This window comes from Stegastes partitus, unplaced genomic scaffold (assembly GCF_000690725.1).
Source record: "Stegastes partitus isolate 25-593 unplaced genomic scaffold, Stegastes_partitus-1.0.2 Scaffold442, whole genome shotgun sequence".
Lineage (NCBI taxonomy): Eukaryota > Metazoa > Chordata > Actinopteri > Pomacentridae > Stegastes > Stegastes partitus.
The window spans coordinates 67,787-79,871 of NW_007578173.1; the positions used below are offsets into that span (position 1 = coordinate 67,787).

Here is a 12,085-nt window from a genome sequence, read left to right on the forward strand (position 1 = left end):
TCTTCGCTGGAAAACTCCTACTTTTGTAAACTGCTCCAACAATGTCATAACTTCATTTTGTGAATTCCTCCTCACTTATTACTTCCCCCACTGCGCGAAAAAAGACGCAAGCTCAATTAATTTTGCTGAAGTTTTGAAGTTAGGAAGCTAAATTCGCGTTTTTTCCCCCACTTTGCTAACTTTGAGGAAACAGTGACGGTGGAACTTCTGCTGTCGAGCTGAGCCTAAACCGTTATGATTTCCTAAGACTTTGTAGGAATTTTTAAAACAAGGAAAAGGCGTGTTTGTTTAAATTTACCGTTAATTTATTCACGAGTGTCCCCGTTTCGCTCCGCTCCTCCGCCGGTATCTTTCCAGCTGAGCTTGCCGAAGGAAGTGCTGCCGTTCCGGGGCTCAGACGTGGCAGCACACGGACGAAGTTTAGCGTCGGACACATTTCTGCTTTTTCCAGAAACTTCCCAAAGCTTCAACGTGAACTCCTTCAAATGTGTGCAAGCTGTGTGTGTGCTAAATATAAAGTTTGATAAAACTGTAAATACTTTGTTTAAAACTGCGGTCAAACCACATTACGTCTAAATATGCAACTACGTGTGTAAAAATACAATCAATGAAATAAGTTTGCCACTGGAAAATATGTCCGGGTCTCTTTAAGTCACTTTTAGTATCTCTTTCCAACTCGTTTATTCAGGAATATTACATTTATGCTTTGCAAAACCATAATTAAATATCACTAAGTCCCTACAGGGAGATATTATAGCCTTTTCCTCTGGAGTTTGGCAGCGAGTATGTGGATGTAATGTTGGTTTTTAAAAGGAACAAAAAAAATCCGCCAGATGCAGTAAATGAGGCGTTTCTCCATACATTGAAAAGAAAGCTTTGCGGGTTTGCCGGGATAATAAACCCTCTTGTTTCTTGGCTCGCTGGGGCTTGTAGTTCCCGGAGCCACTCAAGCGGGGTCGCTAATGGTCTTCCCATCGCCTCGGCTCAGTGACCCCCCCGAGTGAGGCAGCAGCAGCAGCATGCGGGGCCAGGAGCCGGGGGCCCTCCAACACCCGACACCCAGGACCTCCCACCGGGTGGGGGGGCAGGACGCAACCAGCAGAGCCGGTTAGGTCCATGTGAGGATGTTTTTCTTTCTACTTCTGATTTAGTGTTCAATGTGACTGCATTATGGCTTGTTAATTAGAGAGCACGGAAACACACATGTTCAAAATTGTCCCTGCGAAAGTGAAATTTTGCAGGCGCGCCCACCCCCCAAACACAGTCCCAGTCCACCACTTCACCTCACTTTCTGCAGTAGCTGTGGTAATGTAGTCTACTGTCAAGGAAAACTAGGGCAGACCATGCAAGCCTGCATTACGTCTGACCCCTCCGAAATGTCCTCATTCTGTATTCTCCTCATTTCATCTCCCTAAATTGTACCTGCCCTCTCTCTACGACGGAACAAGGAGTGGAAAGCAGATAACTCGTACCACAGTGCTTTGGGACAGGGATTATCCCCCCAAATTTAGGGACGGAGAATGGTCATATAGGGGCTAATCAATAAATGTAGAGATAGACTAAGGAGGCTAGAGAGGGATCAGAGAGGGATATGGGGGAAGATAACTGCTCGAGACCACCAATGCTCAGCAATCAGGCCGAACATGACAGCTTGTAGACCCAACCAATTATTTACCCCTGCCAAATCAATAGAGCTCTCTCCGAAAGATAGCCATCAGCAGCACTATCTGGAACACAATCACAGCAGAAAGCACACTGAGCGCTGTGCTCGCTGCCACTCTCGCTCGCTCCCTCTTTTGCAAACACTTCCCTGACTGACACTTGGCTATCAGACTTGCTTAGAAATGGGACGCAAATCATCTAATTATTGAAGCATTATAAACTACATCTGCAGCGAACATGAGACAGCGCCACGGGGTTAGAAAGTATACACACTTGCACATGAATACCAGTGAATCCTAACCCCCCCTCAGGCTGTGGCTACATAGTGGCGGTGATGAGTCGATGTGTGCAACCACAAAAGGTTGTAACCCCTCACCAGAGAAGTCACCTCCCCCCTCCTGGGACTTCCAGGGCTGCATCACAGTCAGCTTCGTCAGTAATGAGCGGCGGCACACATTACAGTGTAGGTGATACATAAAAAAAAAAAAAAAACAGGGCCTGTGCCACAGTTAAACGAGTCCTGGGGGAATCGGTTAGGAAAAGCTCCAGTCAGCGGATCGTGAGTTTAGGGATTTACGAAGGGATGCACTTTTAACCACGACGCACCCACCTAGGTGAAGGGATCTCCTGCACCCTGCTCCGCTCGCTCTAGCTTCTCTACACCGAGTCCAGGTCTTTAGCCCTGGTTCACTTTTCTAGCTCCAGACATCTGTCATCGTCTTCAGCAGAAACTACTGTAATTCACCTCACATGTTTATGCTGCCATAGTTCTCGGATGTTGTTGAGGTTAAACGCCCCTGGCTCAAGAGCTCGGCAGCAGAATCAGCACCTTCCAACCAAAGCTGTTATGGTCACTGCCAACTGGCCTGCAGCGATCCACTCGCCCCATGCCCTTTCCCTTGCTCTCATTTTCTTTCCCTTCGACACACATTCGCACAAACTGCAGCGTTTATTTTATTCTGCTATTCTCTTCCAGTTTGCTCTTTGCTCTCAGATATTTCACTTCACACCACATTAGCTGAGCTTCCTTAGACTGCCTTTCACTTCATAATATTCATCTCCGCTTTCTCTTCCTTTTCATCCGATCCCTCCATGTCACTGTGCCTGAGGTTTAAGTGGTCTTTCTATACTCCTCCCACCTCTGGGGGCTCACGCACACCTATTTCTTTACTTACCAGGAAGAGGTAGTGACATTTGCAAGTCAGAGCAAAAAGCAGACGAAAACTTTTCCTTATGAATATGTGAAAATGTCGTCCACCCTCCCTGCGACATCTCCCACCTCCTCTTACTCAGTGTCAACCCCTTTCACCTCCTCTCATTCCTTCACCCCTTTACTCCTACTCGTTTCCCATCTCTCGTCTCCTCCGTCTCCCTTTACAACGCCGCCTTGCCTCCACATCTCACATATTTTGGAGTCGGTACAGAACAAACAGAGTGTAACATGTGAGCCCCGGTTCTCGTCAGTTATGGTCTGCCTGTCTGTCATCAGCTCGGCTCGTTTTAACTGACACAGAGGTGGTTTTGGACCCCCGTCTGGAGAGGCCCGTGGGATCTCGTTGGTTTCCATCAAGCTCCATTGTGGTCCTTCAAAATTAGGGCTCTTGCTTAATGTCTGGCTGAGCTGCTAAGCTGCAGCCGCGATTTGAACAGAAGCACTACCTTAACCTCATCTGGTTGGAGATTGTGTGCCAAACCTCAACTGTAAATAGAAGGGAAACACATAACAGGACTATTTAAAGGTCACCAGGACCTTGATCTTTGCAACTTTTTTTTAATATCAGTAGTTTCTAATCTTGTGGATTTACCGTTTCCAACTTTTTCTTTATTGTTCAAAAAAATAACAAAATAAAAGAAGGTGGTGGAAAAAATAGAGAGAAAAGTTAAAGCAATAATTTCTGAAAACTGAAGACAACAGCAAAAAAAAAAAGATGTTTAGGTTTGCTTCAGTGAAGATGTAAAAATAGACAGTTTGGATGGGATTTGGGGAGCGGGAGATGAGTGTGTCCCCAGACTGGGACACTGTTTTCCCAGTTCTGAATCTGGGGCAAAACTTTATAAGGCAACAGGAGGCACTGGGTGGACAGATGGAAAGAGGGGAATATGTGTATTTAATCGACGGAGGGAGAAGAGAAGGCGCAAGGGAGGAGGGGGGCAGCTGACGAAAGGTGAGGAGGGGGCAGCGGCATTAAGGGTCAGGGTGAACTTGTTGAACAGTGCCAAAATCACACACACATCTGCTGTTCATCTCGAATGTTTCCAATAAGCTTTAAATGTTTCCTGCAGTCCTGTGAATACGTGCTGAGCTGCCAAGGCAGAAAAAGAAGGGAGGGTGTTTGATTTTTCTTTGTGTGTTGAAGAAAGAGGTGGTCTCTCACCTCCTTTTTTTTTTGCTCCCTCTCTCCATTAGACATTTCTATAAATTACCCAAACTTCAGTGAAATGCACAGAAGTACAAAAGCAAGGGTACACATCTCTACAGGCGCACATCGGCGCAGCAAGAAAGGCAAATAAGTGCCTTTTAATGTGCTCAGTGAGTCAGACAGGGAAGCAAATGCCAAGCGCCCACAAGAGTACACAGCTGCTTCAAGCAAGTGTTGACAACTATCTTTATAGGAATTAAATATTGCTCTGAACCTCACCCCAAGTAACCGCCACACACCTGTGACTCAGATCACTCAGGCTCAGACTCCATGACACTAAATCAACATGTCCGCTTTTTGACGCATCGCACTGAGCGCGCGCACACACACACACACACACCTCAACCTGTCAGAAATATGGACACACACCTTCAAGACAGATATGTTGACACCCTCACCCACGCAACTCCCCAACACACACGCTCATAAACACACAGCTTATATCCTCTGGCTGTGAGTTTGCCAGCAGCCAGCTGGTACTGTCATGTCTGATAGGCTGGAACAGAGACAGAGACGGAGACGAGGCCGGGAGAGGGAAGAAGGAAGGAGGGAGGCAAGCTGGGAAAATGTCTACAGCAGAATGTATTAGTAAGACCCTGTCTGTCTGGATGAGTGTGTTACTGATTTGGGAAAACTGTATCAAAGCCTGGCAACTCATTACACTGTCTCACTTGGGTCCGCTGGGAGTATCTCCCATCCCTCATCCCAATTCTCTGAACCGCTCAACGGTTTTGTTTGTCTGCAGCTCCCTTTCTATTCTTGAATGACCTGCAGTCTGTGTTCTCGCTCTCATCTCAATTTTAGATGACGTTGTAATTTTTATGTAAACCAGATCTGATCACAAACAGGCGACGGATGTTGCATTGACACTTCAAATTAGTGAGCGGTATTGTTTTTGTACCAGATCATGTAACTGTCTGAGTAATGTTCGTTTGATTTTTGCTACCCTGCCTCGCAAAACATAATTACAATTTTTTTGATGAAGACGAATCACTCAATTATTCTGTAATGTGATTTTTAGCCTTCAAAAAATATGCTCACACTTTTAATAGCCACAGAAAAGCTTTAGGAAAAACACTATTGCATTTATTTTGTAATAGCTCTTAATGTGTCTAGATCAGACAGTTCTTGCTTGGTAATGGGAAAATGTAAGGTTGTCTGTGGAGTTTGGAAGCCAAATTATCACTGTGGGCTCTTTGTCTTGTTCCTCGAGCCATTTCTAAACCGTTTTTTAAATGTAAAATCAGCAAGATGAATAATGTGATTCACATCTCCTGTCTGTGGTTGATAAAGGTCATATAAAACCTACTGTACATTGAAGACGAAGGGCCATGAGATCCAGCAGCTAGTGTAACTGTCCCATTTTAAACTGCCTTTTTTTTTTTTTTTTTCAATTTTGATGATTGTTGACTTCCTCTGGGACAAAATCTAATCAAATGATCTGTCATGTCTTCAGAGATTTTTTTTTATTTTTTATTTTTCTACAAATTAACCTTGTTACACAAGTAGCAAACAGCTTTATTAGTTTGGCTCTCTGCAGAAAAGTCAAAAAGAAATGCCTCACACATCATTAAGTCACAAAGACAGATGTCACGGGGAATGATGTGTCACATAATGAAAGTCGAAAAAACTCCTACACACAGCTAAAAAAAAAAAAAAAAAGCATATTCCGTGCAGGGTTTCGGTAATGAAGGTCAAACAGCCAACGATAACTGCTTCTCTTGAATGAAACTGATCCAATTTGTTCTAATTCTTTCCCGGAAATAAAAGTTGGAGGTCTTTGTGTAGAAACATGAAATGAAACACTAAATGTCTTCAGCCGTGCGAGCAGCTCCATGACACTAGAACTATATACTAGAACTAAATACATTTACCCAAGGACTGTACAGTTAAGTACAATTTTGAGGTATTTATACTACAGTATATCCATTTTATGCTACATTATACTTCCACTTTGCTACATTTACTGGGCAGCTTTGCTTGCTTTAAGATGAATATTTGACTCAGTGGATGATATAATAAGCTTTTAAAATGCACCACATTGTTAAAGACTTTGAAAGTCAGGGTCACATGTAAGAGGTCTATGATTTATACTTTACCAAGTAGTGATTTTGCCCTCTAAACTTTTCACTTGGTTTCTTTTCAATACATGTTCAAATAATATAATATCACAAAAAAAAGAGACCAGAGTTGTACTTAAAGGGTTCACAATTTTGTTCAAATATATTGTTGGGATTTGGCTACCAGTTTAAGTGTGCAAGAGTCTGTAGATGCCTGCATGGACCACTCTTTGTTACCTAGACAGTCACCAATCCACTGCACATATATGTGTGGACTAGAAAGTAGCATAATGTGACCAACCACACGCCTGTGGTGCCAAAGCACTCCACAAGTCGATATAACCAACACCAATGCTGCTGATCTGATTATGTCATATATAATAATATACCAGTCAAAAGGACGAAACCAGTACTTTTACTTTTAACTAAATTTTGCTGCTCACACTTACATGCTTTTATGTGTTTCATGCAGGATTTTTACTTGTAATGGAGTATTTTTACTGAAATAAAGGATCTGCATGCTTACTGCTACTTACAGCTAAATGCTAACAGTAACAGCTGATGTAAGCAGGTATAATGTTTACCATATACACTTAGTATACCATGTAAGCACATTTGCAAATTTTCCCCCCAACGAAAAAAAAAGCACAGGTACGGATGGTGGGACTGGTATTAGTTTAGCAAGTGTTTGGCCATAAACCAAAGAACTGGGAAAAGTAGTTGACAGCCAGCAGATCGCCACAGTTGTAACAATTCATCCTGAGGGAAACATTAATGTCCGTTCCAAATGTCTCAGCATGTCATCTGATCATTGTTAAAGACCCCCTCAGGTGAATATCAAGTTTTTACCTCGTTAACGAGGCCATATGGAGATTTTTTATTATTTTTATATGCTGGGATACGTTGAAGCCAGGTGGCACGGTACAGAAGTGGTTAACACTGTTACACTTACAACAACAAGGTCCCTTTGGCCCCTCGGTGTTTGACTTTGCATGTTTTCTCGGTGCATGTGTGGGTTTTCTCAAGATATTCCAACTCCTCCCACAGTCCAAAGGCATGCATAGTGGCGCTAATTGGTGATTCTAAACTGGCTGTAGGTGTCAGCATGCATAGTTGTCTGCCTCTTTGTGTTAGCACTGTGATGGATTGGCAACCTGAGTGTACCCCACCTGTCAGCTAGGACATATGCCAGGCCTCCTGCAACCTTCCACAGGTAAAGCCGGTATAGCCAATGGATGGATATAAGACATTTTAGGACGAGACAGCATCATTTTCATGGAAAATAAAAATCTAAATATCTGACTTTGATACACAGAAATGGGTTTTTATGGGTTAAATCAATGACTGGAGAAGGAATTTAGCACATTTCACTCAACACCACCATCATTCACCCCATGGCTCGAGGAAAAGCCAGTGAAACACCAAAATCAGCAGGTTTAAGAGGGTGGCTTTGTATTTTTTGGTCGGACATTTAACGTAAAGTTGCTCCTGAGGACAAATAAAGACCTTGCATGGCATTGGTGTATGAGGCCACGTTTACACATAGCTGGGTATTTACAAAAACGGATCTATGTTTTCAAAAAAATCTTTGTTTACACACACCCGCGCAAACATGTTGTTATGAGCTGCTATGAGCATGCTAAACCTATAGGGGGCAGTGTAGCGAGAAGCATAAAGCCATGCTAGCCAATCAGAATCCTGGAGAAAAACACAACAACAAATGGCATGAATTACTTCCTGTTGCTTCAACGATAATGGCGCGAGAGTCATTTGTTTGGAGAGAAGTGGAGCTCCACATGATAGAACATTTCTGAATGTAAATGCAAACAGGACAGAAGCGTTTGCACAAACGTAAAAACAAGCACCGCTTTAACAGCATCCATTTCTTTCTTTTTTTTTTTAGTTATTTTTTTGGCCTTTGTTGGATAGTGCAGTGAGAGAGAGACAGGAAAGTGGGAGAAGAATGGGGGGAGGACGTGTGGGAACAGGATTTGAACTCATGACCTCCACATCGGGACTATAGCCCTGCACAGGGACGCCAGCTCAACCAGGTGAGCTGTAGCACCCCAACAGCATCCATTTCTATCACAGTGGCCAAACTGTAAACATGGGTCGCACGCTGATGTCACATACTATCACGTCAAACTCCGTCTCTTCCTGCCTACATACAAATGTCAGATGGAGTTTTTCCAAATCTTTACTTTGGCCGGAGATTTTAAATACGATCGTTTCTGGTGACTTGTAGCTTTGTTTACATGTAAACCAAAGGCCCAAACGCATTAAAATATCACCATTTTTGCTACATGTAATCGGGGCCTGATTGTGTGTGTTTAAATCAGTGGACAAGAAACAATATAAACATGGTGAAAAGGTGCTTCATAAGTGCAGACCATTCAATCATCAGGAGACCATGAATGTTGGTACGAATGTTTTAGCCAGTCCATTTTGTCGATGTTGACACGTTTAAGAGGATAAGAGAAAGCCTTGGCTCGTTGGTGTTGCTATCGAGAGTCAGTTGAACTAAACTGACTTGGGTTCATCCCCTGGGGACAATGGACGTCTGCACCAAATAGTCCTGTAATCCATTCAGCAGATATTTCAGTCACACAACCAACCAAATTAGGGCCAAACTTTGTTTTTAATATCCCTTACGGGCCATTCATTCCTCCAAAGGTTACCTTAAAAGTAAAAAGTAGAAAAGTATATTAACAAGACAGATACATCCCAGATATGTTAATGAGGTTTTTCATAACTGAGAGAAAAGCTTATCTGGGTCATTAAAAAGCAGGTTATGATGTTTACATGCATCAACTAAATAACACAAGTCCATCAAAATGAGTGATGCCTCTAGAATAATAAATACTTGTGCTGCCCAAAGTTTTATTATAAATAGGACCTCATGGCTACCACTTAATTATAGTGAAACTTTATTGCAAAACTTTTTTTTATGGTTCCTGGCGTATTTTCAAAAGTCATTGTTATTGTAATGTAATTCCTATCACAAAGAAGAGTCAGATAGCACATATTCTCTTTAGCATAACCTACAGAATACAATGACATTTGAACAGGATATTGTGAAGTCCTCACAATCACAGCCAGGTAACGGCCTCAGAGATTAACATCCATAAGGAGTACCATCGCCTGTTCCATGTTTTATTCACAACCTCCCTCCGTGCATTACCATACATATTTATAGAGATAACTGCATTTACATGTACACGGACACCCTTCAGCATGCACACACATACGTGCACACACATGCACATAGAAGTTCAGCCTTTCCCTGAGGGCTGGAGCTGTCATTTTAGTCCTTCACAGTGGTTACTGTACGCGTGTCTCCCATGGAGCGCACACAGATATTCATTGTGTGTGTGTGTGTGTGTGTGTGTGTGTGATTCAGATTGACTGATAGATGATGGCTGCAGGGCAGGTGGGCACTGAGTCATTTGAGGGTGTTGGGAGGTGGATGGATGGAGGGGAAATGGGTGGAAAATTTGAGGCCAGGGAGGGGCAGAGGAGATGAAGTTAGGTAGAGGTAGACTGTCGGTCAGGGCTGCCACTCAGCCTCATGGGAAACTGGTTCCACCGCTTGCTTAAGGGCACGCTGATCGAGTGCGGAAAGCGAAATAATGTGGGAAAGAGAAGCGAGGCTGAAGGGGAGAGGGCAGGAGGTCAAAATATGGGGCACAGGAAGGGATCAGAGGCGCTGGGAGATGCAAATGAATAGCGCCGCTGCTTTATTAATCACAGCCTTGGGAACGGTGGAGGGTGCGATGGATGCGGGGGAATCACAGGAACACACATTAAGGACGCATCTAAAAATAGGGGAATTCTGGCAAAGTGAGAAGCAGATGAGTAATGCCGCAGGAGTGACAGACGACGGGAGTGGCGTGCACGGGCAGAATGGAAAAAGCAAATAGGAAAGGGGGCAAGAAAAGGAGTGTGATTTATCAGCTATCAAATCAACAGGTGATGTCATGTGGTTGAATGCAACCCCGTCGGGCTGGGTTTAGGGCGACAGGTTGGAGATGGGTGAAGGGGGTGTAACTGCAACCTTGTAAAGAAGGGGGGAAAAAAAATCTCTCCATTCTCATTATCCCATCATCTCTCCCTCTCTTCTAACAAAGCTTCTCTGTCTCTCTCTCTCTCTCTGCCTTCTCCCCACGCCTCCACCTCCCCTAAGCTGCTCTGCTATTCGCTCCGGCGAGGCTTAAGATGGAGGGATTTTGCCCTCTTCTCCCACCGTGTCAGTTCATTTCCAGTACAGAGTGCTATATGCAGAGCCCGCATCTATCAGCAAGGAGATATAAGCTGCTATGAATGTCAGGGGTCAACCTGTGGTATTATTCTGCTGTTAATGGCCCACCGTGTTATAGGGCCTCTAATACCCCTGAAAATGACTGCTCAGACAGCCGCACAGAATGTGTGTGTGTGTCCGTGTGTGTGTGCGTCACATCAACAGGCCGCCAGACCACCTTGCACTGAGTCACAAGACATCAACCAATAATGGTCTTTTGAATCAGAGGCTTTTAAACTCAAAGTAATATTTTTTTTTTTGTGGGCTCATCCACACAGTCACACACTTTCGGCTGTTCATTTGCACATCAGCCAGCCTCTGTACGGTTCTGACCTTTAGTTTATAGTTCCACTCTGGCCCTTTACTTTCTCTAAAGCACTACAAACAGTGATTTTATAGGAGGAAAAAAAAAAAAAAAAGAATAAATGGCATTTTACGGCATTTAGTTAAAATGTGTGCGTGTGTTTGGGGGAAATGTGAGCGTGTATTAATTCAGTTCGCATTCATCAAAATTACATTAGTTTCAGCCTTACTCACTGTGGAGTCAAAAGATGTACACCAAGAGGCTTGTAAATATTACTTCACTGTAATTCCAAAGTGGTCACAGGTGCAGCCCTCATGCATTTATTAAAAAGCACATTTGAATTTTTAAACTATTGAATTGTGTTGCGATGTCGATCTGCAGAATCAGTTCATGTCTGTACCCTCCTGCTGCAGCGAGCAATAAAAGGCTCACGGGGGCGGGGGGGGGACAGTGTCCACCACGTCTTTGTAGATCCCCACAGAAGTGAGTTTAAGAGCAAACTTCACACAGGACTGTAAGTTTAACCTACACGCTCTTTTCTTTTAGCACTTCTGAGTGGAAGCTTGCTGGTTCCATGTGAAACATTTGAACATCAATAATTCAGTGTCACATTAATTTTGAGACATAAAAGCAATTAGCATAAACAAAAAAGACCACAGATGAGTGGAGCAGCAGCCTTTATTGGCCTCTAGCACCGTAGTACACTGACTGTGTAGCAAAAACTAAGAGCAATTATGGACAGTGTTGACCGGAGGGAGGTCTCTGCTGTTGTCTCAACTGATTACAGTATTTATACTGGACATTAATTTGATGTCCACGTATTAAAAGATTTCTACAAGCAGCAGTTCTAGATCTCTGCATGAATGCAATCATTTGACTCTTTGTGTTTTATAGTTTTTGGATGACATTGTTCAACAAAGCTGCAACCAATGAGTTCCTCCTGATGATTCGGATTCATTTCTTTAGCCCGAAGTGCCCCTGCATTGACCTCCATCCAGTTCTAATTTTACAACTTCTGTTTTTCATTTTATTAGTAACTCAGTGGAAAGAACAGCGGTGGAAAAAATAATAAGTAAAAGCAGCATTACCGCGGTGCAAGAATACTACATCAAAAGTTCAAGTCCTGCATTTAAAATTCAATTCGAAAGGATAAACGTATTAGCAAGTTAATTTAATTTAGCATGAGTACTCTTCCTGAGGAATGGCTCCCTTCGGGCCATTAAATTATTAATGATTTAAAACAAAAGCAATGTTTTAATGTTGCCAATCAAGGTGGAGCTAATTCTCACTATTTTATATACTGCTGGGCCAGTCAATGTATAAGAGTTTTTATGTTTTGCAT

At 43.2% G+C, this 12,085-nt stretch overlaps 1 protein-coding gene across 2 annotated transcripts in view; it reads right to left on the reverse strand.

Moving 5' to 3' along the window:
- Nucleotides 1-12,085, reverse strand: part of serpinh2 (serine (or cysteine) peptidase inhibitor, clade H, member 2) — a 137,441-nt gene that overhangs the window by 25,767 nt on the left and 99,589 nt on the right. Inside the window, exon 1 of one of the 2 annotated variants that reach the window (XM_008286208.1) lies at nt 299-382. The exons of the other annotated variant lie outside the window; for it this stretch is intronic. The gene's annotated coding sequence lies outside the window, so the exon portion shown is untranslated. Of the gene's footprint in view, nt 1-298; nt 383-12,085 lie in introns of those variants that run through there. 2 annotated transcript variants of the gene reach the window in all.